Below are 21,471 nucleotides of genomic sequence, written 5' to 3'. Positions count from 1 at the left end.
GGAACAAGTACAAGACAGACGAACACCTAACATAAATCACACACTCTATCCAGAGTCCATTAGTTGTATTGGTGTTCTGGGATTCAGATTGGTTCTTTTCTGAGGTAAAAAGATGGTAAGAAAAATGCATACTTGCTACCATTAGTTGAATGGCATCATGAGCCTGAAAATGGAGGGATCACGTGCATACTAGCAATCTACAAAATGAGGCAAGAACATACAGTCTTTGTTTGGTATTAATAATGGTGCTCACTTAATTAGATGCATCCGAAGTCTCGTGGTCATTCCCTCGGCTATGCCGTACTTACAAGTCAAGAGGTTCTCCCTGCCCAAACTGTCTCGTCCGCGGCTCGGTGGTTGAATGTGGAGCGCGGCGGGACAAGCTTAAATACCCAACTTAATTGAATAATTGGGAAAAATCATTCAGACCAGCCTGGTGACGCACCATACCATTTACGGTGCTTCTGGTCGTAGATATGAGTCACAGAACATCTCGCACCTGTTCCGTGTACGGGACAGCGCTTCTTTGCACAGGCGCATTGAGTCATAGGTACCTTTCACATTGAGAGAATGCGCAGAGTGACAATTTATCGGAAACAGGGCTTCCTTGCACATGCGTGATAGCGGTTTTGGCTCTTTTGTATTGGGCGCATGCGCGTAGTCACTAACACGCTAAGATAATAAATGTATCATATTGAATAGATAGCGTGATGCCAAAAAAGAAAGGCTTTCATCTAAATACTGTGTTTTAACATACATGAAGGTTGGAAATGAGAGAGGAGCTCAGACCTCTCTGAAGACTATACCACTTTCTCATTGGGACATGGAAAATACATTAATTATACCACTAATGCGGAGTGATGGTAACCAAACCGCCAGGGAGTGTAAAGTAATAAAAACACATCCCCCGAGGTAAGGGGTATTTAGAAAGGGGTGTTTATTACACAAGAGGATATGTCAAAAAACGTTCATAGAACGTTGCCCCAAAACAGTGGGCGTAACGTGAAGACCAAGAAATTAATTGAGGATGCTCAACACTCCCCTGGGTGGATAAACAGGGAGTGATATTGGAGTTGATAATCATTGCCCACAGATATCGCTAACTAAATTGATTCCACGGGATGTCATCATTCAGTCCAGCGGTATTGGTCCCTAGGCGAAACACCCAGCGTTGCTCCTCAAAGAGGCCATTCTCTGAGGGTAGCTGTTCTATTATTGTCCAATTCAGATAATTCACTGTATGTGTTTCAGATAAAAAATGGGACACCATTTTGGTCGTACTCTTCTTACATCTGAGATTTCTTTTGTGTTCTCCAATTCTGATCTTGGCTGGTCTCGATGTCATGCTAATGTATTTAAGGCCGCACGGGCATCTGATCATGTACATAACATTACAGCTATTGCAGTTGGTGAATTTCTTTTGTTCCCATTCGCTTCCATTCGGGAATTTTAGTCATCTACTTTTTTCAGTTAGGTGGCAGCTGCTGCAGTTGCCACAGGGATAATGTCCCTAGACCCATTGTACAGTGGATTGCTCATGTTGGTTTGTCCGTGGCCGAGTATGGACCAGGATGTCTTTCAGGTTCCTGCCCCTCTTGTGAGCGAAAAGAGATTTTTCCAGGTTAAGGTCGCCACACACAAGTGTCCTCCAGTGTACGTGCACAATTTTCGAAATCTCGTTGGAGTGGGAGTTATAGGTGGTTACTCAGATAGGTCTTCTGTTAGGATCTTTTTGTACCTTGTCCCCCAAAAGTGCATCCCTGTTGTTGCGTGCCCTTTTCATGGCTCTATCTATGATCGGTGCTGGATATTTTCGGTTTTCCAGCTTACATTTGAGGTCAACTGCTTGGGCCTTGTAATCACTCCAGTTGGAGCAGTTCCGTCTCAGGCGGAGGAACTGGCCGTAAGGAAGATTATCACGCAGGTGACGTGGGTGGAAACTATCGTATCTCAGTAGGCAATTTTTGTGATGTAGGTTTGAAGTGAGTGGTTGTCTTTAATAGCCCCTCTTCTGGGTAGATGTTAAGATCTAGAAAAAACATTTTGTCACGTGATGCCGGGCTGGTGAATTTTAGAAAAGGGTTCTGTGCGTTGAGCCATACCATGAATTGTTCAATGGACTGATAATCACCTTTCCAGGTGACCAACACATCGTCTATGTAGCGTCTCCAGGTTTTTATGTTCTGTTTTTAGGGGTTACTTTGGTGGAGGACTTTTTGATCCTCCAAATGGTGGACACTGCTCATGGGAGTCCTAGTCTCTAAGAGGGTCAAGGCAGGCAGATCCTCCGGGTTTCTCGAGGTTGCTGTCCGCAGGAGACCCCGGGATTTAGCAGGAGCAGGTTCAAGGATCAACAGGCCTGTAGGGCTGGGGCCAAGTCAGTTGGTGTTGTCCTCTTGTTAGCATCTGCACAGCAGGTCTTCTTCTTCTTGGTCTTCTTTCTTGTTTTGAAATCGGGATCTGAGGAAGGAAGGTTCAGGGTGCCCCAAAATACTAAATTTAGGGGCATTACAGGTAGGGGAAGGGCAGGGACCAATAGGTCCCTGTCCTGGGGTGAGTACACACCCTATCCTGCTCCTCTCCTGTGGGAGGGGGACAGGAGCCTATCCCTGATTGGGCAGGGCTCCCCATATTCAAGATGGCCGGGGCCCGGAGTCGTGCTTCACCTTGCCTCTCCCACATGAGGGGTGGGGTTGGCACAGGCTGGCAGCCCCCTTCCTGACGTAGGATTTCCCGCCAGTCTTCCCGCCTGAGTGGGGGTCAGAACTGGTGGGTGCCAGTTGCTGAGTACGGCAAGTGGTCTGGAGAAGCTCACAAAGGCGGCATGCCTTTGAAGCTTCCCCCTGCCCATCCTGGGGGAGGAGATCTAGCACCTCTCCCAGGATGTGCATTGTTGCAGGCCCAGGAGAGCGGGGGCTCTCTACCCAGAGGTCCAGCAATGTGTCTGCTGTGTGGCAGACTATGCAGCTTCCCAGATTAGACATGGATTGTAGGTTAGGTTTCAGGGGCATCTCTAAGATGCCCTCTGTAGTGCATTTTACATTAAATCACACACTGGCATCAGTGTGGGTTTAATGTGCTGAGAAGTTTAATATCAAACTTGTCAGTCTTCAGTGTAGCCATTATGGTGCTGTGGAGTTCGTAATGACAACCTCCCACCACCATATACTCTTAATGGCATCACTGCACTTACAGTGCCCAGGAATGGTCCTGGGTACTGTCGGGGCACAGGGCTCATGCACCTGTGCCCACACCACTGGCAGGTTCTGAGCTGGGATGGTGCAGTGAGCTAAAAAACGGTGATGGATCAAGCCCTGATCTTTTGACTGGGTAGGAGTGTTCTGCTTAATTCAGATACTCTGTCCATCACCACCCCCTTTATGAATCACACCACTGGCATAGGGCACCCAGCTACAGGGGTGACTGATGTATGCCAGGGCAGTGTGTTTGTGGGCATGGCACACAGGGGTGTGTGCCATATCGACTCTTTGTTTAGGTCTGCACCAGGACACTCAGTCTGCAAAGGCAGGGGGTGGGTGGCAGGGTGCAGGGCCCCTAAGGGTGGCACAATAAGTGCTGCAGTCCTTAGGGGTCTTCTCTGGTCACAATGCCCTGGGTACCTAGGGTACCCTTTACCAGAGGCTGACATGTGGCCAGAGATGCCAATTGGGTTTTAGCTCCAATACAGGTTTAGGGAAGGAACACAGGCCCTGGGCACCTGATTTGGAGGAGCCCAGGGTACACTCAGTCAAAGCACATCAGCCATTCAGCAAAAAGGGGCATACCATGCAAGAAAGATGGCACTTTCTCCCAATGTCAAGGTGGTGAAAGGTTACTGACTTTACCAGTAGTTAAGCAGCACAAGCGTGATGATGGAAGTATACTCTGTAGTGATCAGAAGGCGTGAACAGGTCCTTTTTAGGTTTCGCCTCATCAAAAGCTGCCGCGCAGCTTTTCGGCGCAGGCGAAATCTTATGTCTACAGTATGTGGCTTGGGAATCCACCCTCTGTTCCATTGGCTAGCTCCATAAATGGAGGCTAGCCATTGGAACAGAGATCTGTCCGTCAAAGCCGGAGCAGATTCGTGGGCGTTCCCGAGACTTTTAGGCTTTTGCCTACGTCATGCGGCTGTGGGCGGTGTTTTTTTTTGGGGGGGGAGGTTTGTTTTGGTCATTTCTCCTGGAAGGCACCGCAACGAGGGACGTCTGCCAGGCATCGGCTAGCAGGTAAGCGGCATATTTTACTCCCGTTCCCGCCCCCCCTCCCGCTGTCCATGAGCACGCCCCCTCCCGCTGTCTGTGTGCCCGTCCCCCCTCCCGCTGTCCGTTAACCCGTCCCCCCCTCCCGCTGTCCGTTAACCCGTCCTCCCTCCCGCTGTCCGTTAACCCATCCCCCCTCCCGCTGTCCGTGAGCCCGTCCCCCCTCCCGCTGACCGTGTGCCCGTGTGTAAATGCATCGTAAATGCTTGTTCTGAATTGTACTCCTGCACTGATTGTTTGGGTACTGCACCCAGACACATGTTTACTCCCACTTACTCTCGATGCGAGGTTTAGCTTTAATGCACTCCTGCTGGAATTGTTTGGTAACTGTCGTGTAAAGCTCTCTGATGCCCTCAGGCAGTGTACTCGCTATATAAAATCACCAAAATAAATACATAAATCCAAATAAAAAGCAGTGCCTTGATTACTGCACGAATTGATGGAGGGCTGCCACAGCCCACTCCCTCTCGTCGCACCAGATTGTGAGGGTCTGATGCCAATTGTTATCGGGCCTCCTGTGTGTGCCAGCAACGCAGATAAAGTCAAGGGCTTTTAACTATAATGTTGAGAGCAAGTAATGTGTTCAGGTGAGGCCTTAGTTAACAGAAAGGTAATTGTACAGCGTGTTTAATCTTTTCTACTGTTTTGGGTGCAGGCCAGGTAACACGTATCCATTTTGTGGGGGCCAGAGAGAGGCATTCTGTCATTCACTATTCATCCTATTATGCCACGAGTTAAAAAACGTCTCCAGTTCTCCTTTCTGTCCCCGGAAAAAAGATTTTATTAGATTTTTTACATTTCTTTATCAGTGGGCCTCTGCATCTGAAGACGGCGTCCGTTCAGCCCCCTTGGTTTGCCAATAGCTGGTCGGTTTTCATCAGTTTCTCTGTTTCTGCCTTGTGCCCCTTTAGTAAAGTCTGGGAGTTTTCATTGGTACGTTATTGGGTTCTACTGAACAAGTTGCTTCAACCCAATAGTGCTTCAACGCCCTGTTCATGGGTAGTAAGCTACATGGACAGGCCAATACAGTTTTTCCCGGATGTCTTTTTGCCGAATCATTTATCCGATGCATTCTTCCCAGGCATCAGGCAGATTGAAAAAAGTAATCTCCAGCAATGGCCCCTAGGTGGCGCCAGTATGATTCTAGCGTGGAGTTACATAGGACATTTCTCCATGAGTGCGCCCATGACTTAATTTTCACCTTAATTCTAGCGGTCCACAGAGGCCAGCATAGGAGACCGAGCTAGCTACACCGATTATTAACTGGGAGAACCATTCATGAAATCATCTCCCACAGCTCGAGAGGGGAGGAGGGACTGCAATGACGAGTCTACAGGGACTCCGAGTGTCCATCAGAAATGTATTTAGCAAAAGTAAGTAACTTGTTGGAAAGGACACATCTGATGGATTCATCACCAGACGAGTCTGAAAAACAGTGCATCTCGAAATGTCAAAGCGTCTACATACAGTAAACAAGCATTAGGAATGCATTAGGGCTCGGGTTTGTTTTAAGTTAGAGATAATGGCATTGTAAATGGCAATGTGTTTTAGGCACTCTGCACTACCACTCTGCACTACCAATCTGCACTCTGCACTCTCAATCTGCACTCTGCACTCTCAATCTGCACTCTGCACTACCAATCTGCACTCTGCACTACCACTCTGCACTACCACTCTGCACTACCACTCTGCACTACCACTCTGCACTATCACTCTGCACTACCACTCTGCACTACTAATCTGCACTCTGCACTCTGCACTACCACTCTGCACTACCACTCTGCACTCTACACTACCACTCTGCACTACCACTCTGCACTCTGAACTACCACTCTGCACTCTGCACTACCACTCGCACTCTCGATCTGCACTCTCACTCTGCACTCTGCACTACCACTCTGCACTCTCACTCTGCACTCTGCACTACCACTCTGCACTCTCACTCTGCACTACCACTCTGCACTCTGCACTACCACTCTGCACTACCACTCTGCACTACCACTCTGCACTCTGCACTACCACTCTGCACTCTGCACTACCACTCTGCACTCTGCACTACCACTCTGCACTACCACTCTGCCCTCTGCACTACCACTCTGCACTGCCACTCTGCACTACCACTCTGCACTCTGCACTATGTAAATGTAAATGTACAGGATTTTATATAGCGCAAATCACCAAGCGGTCTCTAAGCGCTTGCTTAGGGAACCCGTCCTGGTATTCCCCTGTGAGATAACCCCGGCAGGGTATCCGCAAGGTGAAAGCCAGGCATCCCGCCGCGAGGGGCCGTTGTGGAGATTAAGCAAGCTATTGCCCAGAGTCGCAGAGTGTGAACCCGTGAATGGAGTAGGCACCGGAGCGAGAATTGTCGAGTCCATGGACATTTTAGGACTCAAGACCCCGCCGAGCCGGGAATTGAACCCTGGTCCCGGGCTGACCTCTGCTTCCAGGTCTGCCTCCTCTAACCAGTGAGCCACACTTCTGCACTACCACTCTGCACTACCACTCTGCACTACCACTCTGCACTACCACTCTGCACTCTGCACTACCACTCTGCACTACCACTCTGCACTACCACTCTGCACTCTGCACTACCACTCTGCACTACCACTCTGCACTACCACTCTGCACTCTGCACTACCACTCTGCACTACCACTCTGCACTCTGCACTACCACTCTGCACTACCACTCTGCACTCTGCACTACCACTCTGCACTACCACTCTGCACTACCACTCTGCACTACCACTCTGCACTCTGCACTCTTAAAATGCACTCTGCACTACCACTCTGCACTACCTCTCTGCACTACCACTCTGCACTCTGCACTACCACTCTGCACTCTGTACTACCACTCTGCACTACCACTCTGCACTACCACTCTGCACTACCACTCTGCACTCTGCAATACCACTCTGCACTCTGCACTACCAATCTGCACTCTGCACTACCAATCTGCACTCTGCACTACCAAACTGCACTCTGCACTCTCACTCTGCACTCTGCACTACCACTCTGCACTACCACTCGCACTCTCACTCTGCACTACCACTCTGCACTACCACTCTGCACTCTGCACTACCACTCTGCACTCTGCACTACCACTCTGCACACTGCACTACCACTCTGCACTCTGCACTCTGCACTACCACTCTGCACTCTGCACTACCACTCTGCACTCTGCACTACCAATCTGCACTCTGCACTCTGCACTCTCAATCTGCACTACCACTACCACTCGCACTCTCAAACTGCACTCTCACTCTGCACTACCACTCTGCACTCTGCACTACCACTCTGCACTCTGCACTACCACTCTGCACTCTGCACTACCACTCTGCACTACCACTCTGCACTCTGCACTACCACTCTGCACTACCACTCTGCACTACCACTCTGAACTCTGCACTACCACTCTGCACTCTCACTCTGCACTCTACACTACCACTCTGCACTACCACTCTGCACTCTGCACTACCACTCTGCACTCTGCACTACCACTCTGCACTACCACTCTGCACTCTGCACTACCAATCTGCACTACCACTCTGCACTCTGCACTACCACTCTGCACTACCACTCTGCACTACCACTCTGCAACACCACTCTGCACTACCAATCTGCACTCTGCACTACCAATCTGCACTCTGCACTACCAAACTGCACTCTGCACTCTCACTCTGCACTCTGCACTACCACTCTGCACTACCACTCGCACTCTCACTCTGCACTACCACTCTGCACTCTGCACTACCACTCTGCACTCTGCACTACCACTCTGCACTCTGCACTCTGCACTACCACTCTGCACTCTGCACTACCACTCTGCACTCTGCACTACCACTCTGCACTACCAATCTGCACTACCAATCTGCACTCTGCACTCTCAACCTGCACTACCACTACCACTCGCACTCTCAAACTGCACTCTCACTCTGCACTACCACTCTGCACTCTGCACTACCACTCTGCACTCTGCACTACCACTCTGCACTCTGCACTACCACTCTGCACTACCACTCTGAACTCTGCACTACCACTCTGCACTACCACTCTGCACTCTGCACTACCACTCTGCACTACCACTCTGCACTCTGCACTACCACGCTGCACTCTGCACTACCACTCTGCACTCTGCACTACCAATCTGCACTACCACTCTGCACTCTGCACTACCAATCTGCACTACCACTCTGCACTACCGCTCTGCACTACCACTCTGCACTCTGTACTACCACTCTGCACTCTGCACTACCAAACTGCACTACCACTCTGCACTACCACTCTGCACTACCACTCTGCACTACCACTCTGCACTCTGCACTACCACTCTGCACTCTGCACTACCAATCTGCACTCGCCAACAGACACGGCGGACTCGTGGAAAATTAATGAAGTGACCTAGAGGGTGAGGATGGGATACTCCGCTACCATCGAGTTCGTAGAAGAACAAGATTACATACGAAAAACAAACAGCACAGAAAGCATCACTTTCGCGATCGCAATTGTTTAAACAAGCAGCACAGAAAGCATCACTTTTGCGATCGCAATTGTTTAAACTCTGCACTACCACTCTGCACTCTGCACTACCAATCTGCACTACCACTCTGCACTCTGCACTACCACTCTGCACTACCACTCTGCACTCTGCACTACCACTCTGCACTACCACTCTGCACTACCACTCTGCACTACCACTCTGCACTACCGCTCTGCACTACCACTCTGCACTCTGCACTACCACTCTGCATTCTGCACTACCAAACTGCACTACCACTCTGCACTACCACTCTGCACTCTGCACTACCACTCTGCACTACCACTTTGCACTCTGCACTACCACTCTGCACTACCACTCTGCACTACCACTCTGCACTCTGCACTACCACTCGCACTCTCAATCTGCACTCTCACTCTGCACTCTGCACTCTGCACTACCACTCTGCACTCTCACTCTGCACTCTGCACTACCACTCTGCACTCTGCACTACCACTCTGCACTCTGCACTACCACTCTGCACTCTGCACTCTGCACTACTACTCTGCACTCTGCACTACCACTCTGCACTACCACTCTGCCCTCTGCACTACCACTCTGCACTGCCACTCTGCACTACCACTCTGCACTCTGCACTACCACTCTGCACTTCCACTCTGCACTACCACTCTGCACTACCACTCTGCACTCTGCACTACCACTCTGCACTACCACTCTGCACTCTGCACTACCACTCTGCACTACCACTCTGCCCTCTGCACTACCACTCTGCACTGCCACTCTGCACTACCACTCTGCACTACCACTCTGCACTCTGCACTACCACTCTGCACTACCACTCTGCACTACCACTCTGCACTACCACTCTGCACTACCACTCTGCACTCTGCACTCTGCACTCTCAAACTGCACTCTGCACTACCACTCTGCACTACCACTCTGCACTACCACTCTGCACTACCACTCTGCACTACCACTCTGCACTCTGCACTACCACTCTGCACTCTGCACTACCACTCTGCACTACCACTCTGCACTACCACTCTGCACTACCACTCTGCACTACCACTCTGCAATACCACTCTGCACTCTGCACTACCAATCTGCACTCTGCACTACCAATCTGCACTCTGCACTACCAAACTGCACTCTGCACTCTCACTCTGCACTCTGCACTACCACTCTGCACTACCACTCGCACTCTCACTCTGCACTACCACTCTGCACTACCACTCTGCACTCTGCACTACCACTCTGCACTCTGCACTACCACTCTGCACTATGCACTCTGCACTACCACTCTGCACTCTGCACTACCACTCTGCACTCTGCACTACCACTCTGCACTACCAATCTGCACTCTGCACTCTCAATCTGCACTACCACTACCACTCGCACTCTCAAACTGCACTCTAACTCTGCACTACCACTATGCACTCTGCACTACCACTCTGCACTCTGCACTACCACTCTGCACTCTGCACTACCACTCTGCACTCTGCACTACCACTCTGCACTCTGCACTACCACTCTGCACTACCACTCTGCACTCTGCACTACCACTCTGCACTACCACTCTGCACTCTGCACTACCACTCTGCACTACCACTCTGCACTCTGCACTACCACTCTGCACTACCACTCTGCACTCTGCACTACCAATCTGCACTACCACTCTGCACTCTGCACTACCACTCTGCACTACCACTCTGCACTACCGCTCTGCACTACCACTCTGCACTCTGCACTACCACTCTGCACTACCAAACTGCACTACCACTCTGCACTACCACTCTGCACTACAACTCTGCACTACCTCCCTGCACTACCACTCTGCACTCTGCACTACCAATCTGCACTCGCCAACAGACACGGCGGACTCGTGGAAAATTAATGAAGTGACCTAGAGGGTGAGGATGGGATACTCCGCTACCATCGAGTTCGTAGAAGAACAAGATTACATACGAAAAACAAACAGCACAGAAAGCATCACTTTCGCGATCGCAATTGTTTAAACAAGCAGCACAGAAAGCATCACTTTTGCGATCGCAATTGTTTAAACTCTGCACTACCACTCTGCACTCTGCACTACCACTCTGCACTACCACTCTGCACTCTGCACTACCACTCTGCACTCTGCACTACCACTCTGCACTACCACTCTGCACTCTGCACTACCAATCTGCACTACCACTCTGCACTCTGCACTACCACTCTGCACTACCACTCTGCACTACCGCTCTGCACTACCACTCTGCACTCTGCACTACCACTCTGCACTCTGCACTACCAAACTGCACTACCACTCTGCACTACCACTCTGCACTCTGCACTACCACTCTGCACTCTGCACTACCAATCTGCACTCGCCAACAGACACGGCGGACTCGTGGAAAATTAATGAAGTGACCTAGAGGGTGAGGATGAGATACTCCGCTACCATCGAGTTCGTAGAAGAACAAGATTACATACGAAAAACAAACAGCACAGAAAGCATCACTTTCGCGATCGCAATTGTTTAAACAAGCAGCACAGAAAGCATCACTTTTGCGATCGCAATTGTTTAAACAAGCAGCACAGAAAGAGATCACTTTCGCGATCGCAATTGTTTAAAAAAACCAGATCTGATGCATGTGATTCTCTACATTGCTGGCCGGCTGTTCATGCGCGCACACAGAGCTGAAGGGAAAAAAAACACAGCAGTGCACACGCTCCCAGCACCATCTGCCTTCAATTACCGGCACCTCGGACAGCTGGTAATTGAGGATTTATGTATTCTTCTGCGCGTGTCCGAACACTTTATGCAGGAAGTGGACATTGACAAATTCCTAAGTCCTATGGCGTGCTGCCTTACTTAAACACAGCCTTGCCTGGACCAATTACCATGCACAAGGCAAAATACCACACGCAAAAAACGCGCGCTTTCTGGAATGTGGCAGCCCGAACCCCTTTCAGAATTCTTTTTTTTTCTAATACATAAGAGCTCGGAAACTCCGCCCCCACTTCGTGGTGACGTAGGCCCGAGCCCTAAAAACTGAGGTAATGAATGGAAGCCCAATTAGCTGCTTGCCAGTGAGTGGTGCTAGGATATTTTTTTAGCGTGAACAGTGCTGGTCAGTAACGTCATTTCACTAAAGGTATAAAGGATATGTCACAGCCTGGATTAAAACCCCTCAAGGTAAACACCGTTTACAACGCAACTTTTACCACGCACTACCTTTATCACGCAACTTTTACAACGCAAATCGTTACAATAACTTGTGCTGGGGGGCGCTCTAGGATAGATAATAGTTTAATTTACTATCCAAAACCTTCCCTACTATCCACGGGGACTGGAGTTGGAATAGTAAATTAAACTATTCACTATCCAGGGCCCCCCAACGCAAGTCGTTGTAACGACTTGCGTTGTAAAAGTTGCATGGTAAAGGCATGCGTTGTAAAAGTATGCGTGGTAACGACATACATCCCCCCTCAAATGCCGCCATTTGAATGTCCCGTTGATTGTCGTTCTCCGCATGTATTTTTTCAAATTTTATGGGGGTGCTGCCGCACTTCTCTCAGGCCCATAAACATCATCTCTTGTAATATTTGTATGGATGTCCATTAGCTACTATCTCGCCCCATTGTACAGTTGTCAGCCAATACAATATGAACGGAAGGAGCCATTTAAAAAGAAGGAAAACAAATAATAAAAAGAAAAAGAAACGAGAAAAGAACTCAAGAAATGATATCCAAAACAACCTAAACTAAACATGTTGCAACAACTACATACCAACTGCCAAGTGCCCGCTATCCCTGTAAGCTATGATCATGTATGAAGCAACGCTATCATAGGGGGGGGGGGGCATCAGAGGGGGGGAAGCGTGGGAGGAAGGGAGCGAGGAGTATGTACTATTGTTTCCCACTAAGCTTCAGAGTCTGTCGCGGTAGTCTGCAGTGCTTGTTCGGTGCATGTCTTGTGTCCCTCTCCTTTGCTATGTCCGCCCAAGGTTCTGCTAAGGGTTTGCGACGTTTAGTGATCCTATCCTTTAAGCAACGCTTGTTCCTCCGCCCTAGACCAGCTAGAGACGTCCGCCTCCCAGGTAACCACCAGTGGTGGGTGTCTTGACTTCCAACCAATGGCTATCCTCCTCTTGGCCAAAAGAAAATCCAAATCCACAAAACTGTGATCCCGTCTCCTGGACTTGGGAGTCGGGAATAGGCCCAGTAAACCAGTTTAGTCTTGTGTTCACTTCTGTGAACACAAGACTAAAACCCCTCGCTGTGCTTGCTTCCCTGCCCCTGGAGTGTGTGTGTGGCTCTGGGTGGGTGTGTGTGGCTCTGGGTGGGTGTGTGTGGCTCTGGGTGGGTGGGTGTGGCTCTGGGTGGGTGTGTGTGGCTCTGGGTGGGTGGGTGTGGCTCTGGGTGTGTGTGTGTGGCTCTGGGTGTGTGTGTGTGGCTCTGGGTGTGTGTGTGTGGCTCTGGGTGTGTGTGTGTGTGGCTCTGGGTGGGTGTGTGTGTGTGTGACTCTGGGTGTGTGTGTGTGTGGCTCTGGGTGTGTGTGTGTGTGTGTGTGTCTCTGGGTGTGTGTGTGGCTCTGTGTGTGTGTGTGTGTGTGTGTGTGTGTGTGGCTCTGGGTGTGTGTGTGTGTGTGGCTCTGGGTGTGTGTGTGTGGCTCTGGGTGTGTGTGTGTGGCTCTGGGTGTGTGTGTGTGTTTCTCTGGGTGTGTGTGTGTGTGGCTCTGGGTGGGTGTGTGTGTGTGTGGCTCTGGGTGTGTGTGTGTGTGTGTGGCTCTGGGTGTGTGTGTCTGTGTGTGTCTGTGTGTGTGTGGCTCTGGGTGTGTGTGTGGCTCTGGGTGTGTGTGTGTGTGGCTCTGTGTGTGTGTGTGTGTGTGTGTGTGTGGCTCTGGGTGTGTGTGTGTGTGTGGCTCTGGGTGTGTGTGTGTGGCTCTGGGTGTGTGTGTGTGTGGCTCTGGGTGTGTGTGTGTGGCACTGGGTGTGTGTGTGTGTGGCTCTGGGTGTGTGTGTGTGGCTCTGGGTGTGTGTGTGTGTGGCTGGCTCTGGGTGTGTGTGGCTGGCTCTGGGTGTGTTTGTGTGGTGGTAATTGCTGTCTGCTGAGCTCGTCCGTAGGGTACAATAGGTCTCACATTTGCGAGAGATTAAGCTAATGGCAATGTAAATGACAATGCCATTTATTTATCTGTTTTCAAAACCAACACATAAATACAAATTTTGTCATTTACAATGCCAATAGCTCAAACTTTTCCAAAGGCGAAACCATTGCATTGTAAATGCTTGTTACTTGTGTCACTGGAGTGAGGCTTATAGGCTCACTCATTTAAAGTTTCATTGTTGTATCCTTAAGTCCCCTTGTCCTACATCAGTCTTTTTTTTGTCTGATGTGTATTGCTGTGCAGTGTACAATACAGGTACAATGCAGTACTGTGCAGTTTGTGTATGTTATGTGCATGTGCATGTCATGTGTATTTGTGACTATGAGTGATACAATACATGAGGAATGTAGTGCTGTGCAGTGTGTGTGTATGTTAAGTACATATGCTGGGTGTATGTGTGCCTGTGAGTGGTACACTACAGAAATAATGCAGTGCTGTGCAGTGCATGTACGTTATATGCATGTGATGGGTGTATGTGTGCTTGTAAAGTATACAATACGTGAAGAATGTAGTGCCCTTGGACTGAGAGAGGCCAGAAGTAACGGTCTGAGCTCATCTCTGTAATGAGATGGGGCTGATAAGAATCATAAAGAGTAGGGCTGAGGCTCTGGGCTAACCTGTTGATGAATATATCACTGTGGCTGATATCCAGGTGAGAACTTCAAGTCCCTCCCATGACCTATGTTGTGGGGCAATCAGATTTGGAGTTGCTCATGCTGTGACAAGCTGCTTTCAAGAGGAAGAGAGGCTTGAGGAGTGGGCATTTCAAAAGGATGCTGACCCTCAACATAAACTACAAAGACTCAGATTCGAAATCACTTTTGATATCTGGAAAAGAACTATAGTGAGGGGAACTTGAGAGCCCAAAATTGTCATTTGTCAAACAACCAGATGGGCTGTGTGAGGAGGAGAAGCTCTGCAAGACTTGTGCCTGTGGCATGTACTAGGGGCCAAGGTAGCCAGGGGGGCCTTCTAGTCTCCCAGCTGGGTGAGGGGACATCACCCACGGAATCCAAGAGCACTTTCCTTGGAGCTTGGAAAACCAGTGTCTGACGCTGCGTACGAGGGGAGCATTGCAGGGTGTGAGATCCAGTGGGGAATCCTGTTGAGTGGGTTCCCTTAGTGAGGTCTGAGGAGACGGCTGCTATACCGATTGGGTAGTTGCTCATGTGCAGTGATTGTCAGTGACTAGATATGCCAGAGGGGGCAACTTAGACTAAGCAAGAAGTGTGATTTGGTTGGGATCGACACCGGAGGAAAGGGGTCACTGTGGGAACCCTTATGCACCTGCAGCATGACTGAGGACCAGAGTCTGGTCCTTCACACCCCCACTCACTGTGGGAAGGACCAAAGAAGTACCCAGCTTGAAGGAACCACAAAGAACCTTCGGTCGCTGCGGCTGCACAACCGCATATTGAGTACCGCCAAGCGAAGCCCGCGTTAGCCACGTACAGAGAACTTACCACAGATAGCCACTCCAGCACATGTGGAGGGAACAGGCGCTGGAACTGCAGCCAGTCCGATCCAGTAGGTATGGGTAAGACTGATTTTAGGCAAGTAGGCCCGGAGCAGCTTGCTTGCAAGATAGTGCTTCGGCGTTGGAACATTTTTTACTTTCATATAGAGTTGGAGTGGAACTCCTGAGACGTAGACTATTAGTGGGGCTGCACTTGAATGTCACTGATAGGGAATGAGGAATAACCACTATCGCTAGAGCAAGGAGGGAGGGGGAATCAGGGAACCATCTAAGTAACACTACAGCCCAGGCCTCAAGAGACGGTGGAAGTTGTTTGTGAATGTCATATTTTTCTTTGTGTTTGTAGCAGTCGAATAACTACTTCTTTTTTACATAAAAGTAAGTATTTGATTGGACAATCATTTGTTTCTGCTGCTGCATGTACTTTGAGTGGTGTAGTGTGCCTGTGTTCATCTCCCTGTATCCACCTCCCGCGAGAAGCCTTGGACTTCTTGGCCCAAGGTATTACTCATAGTGCTTGGCCCAGTTAGGATCCATAGAAGGCCAGGCCCCAGGATATCAGGTGTAAAAGGCCTAAACCCCCACAGTTGGGCCAAGTAACCTCTGCTTTCCCATGGCCCTCTGAACAGGGTTATGACAACTAGCATCCTCAAGATTCACATGACATTAGCAGTTGCATCTGCATATAACCACTGACAGACAATCTACAGCATCACCCCAGAAGCAGCACTCCATGTATGGGTATGTTTGCCGACACTTCAAGTGTAAATACAAAATACAAGAATTCCCCTTATGAGACGGGAAAAGGAATTGAGACAAGTGTGGACTGAGGTGCAAACCTTATATTAATCATGCACTTTTACTATTCATTCTGGCATCTACATTGGTGTTTTACATGTGTGAATTTAACAAACAAAAAGATGTTTAAAAAAATAAAGAAGTCACCTTTAGTGAGCTGGGAGGATGAACCAACCAATGGGCCCCAAAATTCATCTGCATCCATGACTCTACAGCCTTGCAGGCCCATAGGAGCCCCAACCCCCTTTTCCATTAGATGAGAGATCTGGATGACCTACGGCCCCTGATTTTCAGTCCATTATTGCCTTTAACCACACTCATTTCATTGAGGAATGTGGATGTGGCTAAATAACTTTAGCTCTCTCCTACAGTTACCAGGCCTAGACTGGTGAACTTGCTAGCAATTCTTGGGTGAGGGTGGGGGGAAATAACAACCCAAGGTCTGCAGCTCCAATCATTTCCAGGAATGCAAAGTTGCTGGGTAAGGTGACAGCCTGAAACATGAAGGCCAGAATTGGATTGGATTTGCAAAATAAGTAAAGCTATGATCATGAAAAGAGTTGGGAACTGTCTGGTTGTAATTCTGGCCAAAAGTTGAAAATGAACATTGTTACCTGTGGAAACACTATGGTTCCATCCTCCTTAATTGGTAAATGGGAACTGGTTGCTGTACTCCATGAGCCTCAATAGCCACTGTGTAGTCCCATGATCAGTTGTGGTGTTCTCATGGTTCCTTGTGTTTTCCTCATAACTGCTTGTTTTCATCTGGATGAATGAGTTTATCTTCTACCATTTTTAGATTCCCTCTCTAGCTGTGTTGATGCAAGTGAATTATAGGTAACACTGAGTCTTTAGCAGTGGATAAATGATAACTTTTGTGGGAGAGAATAATTGAGGTATAGGCCTACACCGTAATGTCTATAGGTGTGGATACCGTGTCAACTCTTCAGATTGACCCGAAGCAGGTCAGACAGGTAGGACGGATTTCATCTGAGCAGTCGATGGGATGCGTTGATCTTCTCACACTGTAACAGCGGCAATGCAGTGGTTCCTGTTCATTGGTTCTTGAGACAAAGCTGCTTCCGACTGCGATTTGCTGGGCCTATGCCAGCAACAGCAATGATGCTGCTATTCTGCTTCCCCCAGCAGAGGATGTGTCGGTTCCACTTGAGGAAGCAGCTGGATCCACTTCAATGGAACAGGCACAGGAGCAGGAGGTGAGACTTTGATATCCCTGAGTATCAAAACAGGAGGCAAGCCAGCATGCTCTTGCAAATCTGGGTCCCTTGCTCGATATGCCACTAGATTCAAGCTAGCCTGGCTGATGAAAGGTGTTACCCCCGAAACCGGTCCCAGGATGCGTGTTTCCGGTCCAGGGAAGACCTAGCATGGTAGTTCAGGCTGGACTGTTCCCATGAGGCACAGGGTCAAGACTGATTTGCATATAGCTGGGTCTGAACTGGGGTGGCGAAGTGAGCTAAAGAACGAAGATGGATTCAACACCGATCTGTGAATGGGGGTGAGTGTCTGAAAAGTGTCAGTGCTCCCTCCATCATCTCCTTGTGTTTTCTTTGTTTGCCATAAGTTGGCAGGATATGCCCAGGCATGGGTCCCTTGCTCACTTTGCCACTGGATTCAAGCTAGCCCCGCTGATGAGGGGAGTTACCCTGAAACCGGTCCCAGGATGCTTGTTTCCAGTCTAGGGAAGACCTGGCTTGGCAGTTTGGACTGGACTGTTCCTATGAGGCACTGATTTGCAAATAGCTGGATCTGAACTGGACTAAAGAACGAAGATTGATTCAACCCAGAGCTGTGACTGGGGTGAGTGTCTGAAAAGTTTCAGAGTGCTGTGTCTATCATCTCCTTGTGTTTGCCATGTTTCTAAAAGTGGCATTTCTAAAATAATAATGTTAAATCCAACTTTGCCAGCAAAGAGGATTAGTCTTTATCATTCCAATTATAATAAACATGACAGGCGTACTCCTTCTCAAGCAGGACCTACAGCTTAAAAATGTAATAATGCATTTCCAATGTTAACCTACAAGAGGGTTAGGCCTCACAATAGTGAAAAACGAATTTAGGGGCTTTTTACTACCAGGACATGCAAAACTTAAAAAGTACATTGTCCTACTTTTTTGTTACAAAAGCACCCCGCCCTATGAGCTACCTAGGGCCTACCTCAGGGGTGACTTATATGTAACAAAAAGGGATGTTTAAGGCTTGGCAAGGCATTATAAATGCAAAGTCGACATGACACACACACAGGCTTTACAGTGGTAGGTCTGAGAAATGTTTAAAGTGCTACTTTTGTGGGTGGCACAATCAGTGCTGCAGACCCACTAGTAGCACTTAATTTGCAGACCTTGGACACCTGCAGTGCAGTGTACATTTAATTTACTACAGGTAAATTAAATGTGACAATGGTGAATACATCAATCAAACCCTGTTTTAGGGGAGAAGCATGTGCACTTTAGCAGTGGTCAGCTGTGGTAAAGTGGTCAGAGTCCTAAGGCCAATAAAGTGGAGGTAAGTTTTGGGAAGACCACCCAAAGGCTGTCAGGTCTAACACTATGCCTCACATAACAGCTATTACTGCTGTGTAGCATTCCTGCGGTATTTACTGGAGTAAGCTAAATGTAGACCTGTGTGCTTTAAATCCTATTTTAGTACTGAACCTATGATTTACGTGTATTTTAAATTCAGAAATATTTTGGTTGAAATTAAACAAAAATTCAAATCCAAAAATTGTGAATTAGTGCAGTAAAAGTTGGGGCAAATTTGCGATTTGGTGCTTGTGAACTACTCAGCGTAAAAACATAAGTTCAGTAGGCCAAAACTATTCATAACACTCCACCGCCCACTTTTTTTCCATAGGAAAAATATTCAGACACGAAATTTAGATTGGATGTCTGCGGGGAATAGGGGCCTGCAATGGATTGGTACAGGACCTGGCTAGAGGACTTGCATAGCAGAAGATTGACCACTCAATGGTGGAGTTTTTTTATTTTTATTTTATATAGCGCGAATTCGACCCGAAGCTATCATAGCGTTTTACATGAGCACCAGTTTCGTTACAGATGGACATATACATTTTTTTGTTATGCATGGTGAGATTATGTGATTTGCCCAGAATCATAGGATGTTGAGTGTACCTGCCAAGACTCAAACCCAGTTCCCTAGCTTTGAGGTTGCCCGCTCTAGCTGTAAGGTTACATCCTCCCCCATGAGTTAAGTGTCCAACCAGTTGGCTAAATATTATCAAAAACCCAGAAATTCACTGAAACAAATCAAAGGCTAGAGTGACATTCTAGTTAGCTAGCATAATACGTTTTTCCCTTACAATAAAAAAAAACTCCAGAAATTCCCAGAAAATAGTAAGGAGACATTATAGTTAGGTATGGTAACAGATCTTGGCTTATGTTAAAAAGAAAGGTTACAATGATGTTATAGTTAGTTGTTGAAATAAGTTAAAAAACAAATGTTTAAAATCCAAATGATCACTGTAGTTCACCAGCTATAGTTTAACTATAACTTGTAACCCCACTATTCACTGCTTATGACCTCACATTTTAAATCACTCATTACATCTTAAATGACATAATTGATGTCATCTCTGATGACACCTCTAATGACATAATTGATGAATTCACTGATGATATTATTTTTAACACCATAGTCAGTGTACATGAGTGGGTCATTGCATGGAAAACAGCGTAAACCCTGCAGTCAAGTGTGATTGTGCACTTTAACCTTTGTTTTTTTCAGTGAAAACAAAAAAATATATACATATATACGCACAGGGCCTGACTGGGAACCAAAACTGGCCCTGGCACACAGCTCGGCTGCCCCCCCCTGGTGGGAGGGGGGAGTGCAGCTAAGCTGTTTGTGAGGTCCGTTTTCGGCCAATTTTGTTACAGGGTTCCGATATTGCCGATCCCCGGTAGCAAAAATGCCCCCCAAGTGCCCAAAACCGGCCCCCACCCTGGTGGCCCACTGGGGAAATGCCCGCAATGGCCAGTCCGGCCCTGTATACGTATATATATATATATATGTGTGTGTGTGTGTGTGTTTGTGTGTGTATATATATCTATATAAATATATTACTGGAGGTCCCACTCGAGTCAGATGCAGAAGTTTCCAAATTCTTTCATAGAGCTGAGGTTCCTCTAGGCGTTACTAGAGGTTCCTCTCAAGTCAGATGCAAAAGCATTGGCAGTCTTTTAGGAAGCTGCAGTTCCTTATTTTGTTCTTGCTATTAGACGTCTTTCTTGGGTCAGATGCAGACAGCTGCTGTTCCTTCTTTCACACAACTGCTGTTCCTCAAGGCGTTACTACAGGACAATCTTAAGTCAGAAGCAAAATCTCAAAGTTCATTCCCAAAGCTGCAGATGCTCAAATCAAGTTGCTTCACTGCGTAAACAGAAGAGAGCAGAACTGCGCTGCATCAACTAAGATGAGGCACTATTCCACTCTCTCCCTGTGCTGACGCCCTTCATGCTGCCATGACCCAACTCAGACACCCTTGCCTAATAGTGGGGATGCCTGCATTGTGGTCATTATAGATTTTGTGCAGGAAAGAGTCACTTCTAGGAGGAAAACTATGTTGAACGTCAATTTCCTCCTTGCATGTGTTGCAGAATGCAGCATACATGCAAAGAGGAAATATGAGGAGAAATAAAAATATTTCACCTCATTATGCCAGACTCAGCGAGGTGCAGGAGTTTGGTGCAAATGAATGTCTAAAAATCTTTGTAGATATTAATTTGCGTCACAATCCATTAGTGGATGCACGGGGATGCCCATGACCCATGGAATGCCATTTGGCAAAATGTCCAAAGCAGGGCATTGCACTGTGTTGCATTCATTTGGGTTACATTCCAATGCAAATTGGGACTTGAGTTGGATTTTAACTACCACCTAATACTTTGCATTGGGTCTACGTTAAAAAAGTAACACAACCCCACACAAGATGTTTGTAAATCTGCCTCTGAAATTTGGTTGTAAGTGTGTAGGTGGGTGTGAAAGGATGTGTAATTCAGTTCCCTAAAGTAACTTACTGTATGGTAGAAATTGGTTTAACCAATGATATATGCTGTTTTATTTGATGGAACTGGGGATTATTTGTGTTACAGCTGAGCAACTTAATGGATAGAGATGGTTGACTAAAATTGCTTATATCATTTTATTAATCGTTTTTGGAAAACATCAGTCTTAGACCTGACATCCTTTGCATGGTATCCCCCAAATGTTTGCCTTCACTCCTCCTGTTTTGCTGAATTAATATTTG

The 21,471-nt window shown here is 48.0% G+C and overlaps 1 protein-coding gene across 2 annotated transcripts in view; it reads left to right on the top strand.

Moving 5' to 3' along the window:
* LOC144770735 (sialic acid-binding Ig-like lectin 14) overlaps positions 1-21,471 on the top strand; it is a 209,249-nt gene that overhangs the window by 33,718 nt on the left and 154,060 nt on the right. The gene's annotated exons all lie outside the window — the stretch shown is intronic.

Source organism: Lissotriton helveticus, chromosome 7 (genome assembly GCF_964261635.1).
Source record: "Lissotriton helveticus chromosome 7, aLisHel1.1, whole genome shotgun sequence".
Classification (NCBI taxonomy): Eukaryota; Metazoa; Chordata; class Amphibia; order Caudata; family Salamandridae; genus Lissotriton; species Lissotriton helveticus.
Note: the sequence above shows the minus strand (reverse complement) of the source record. Positions and strands in the feature narration are given on the sequence as shown.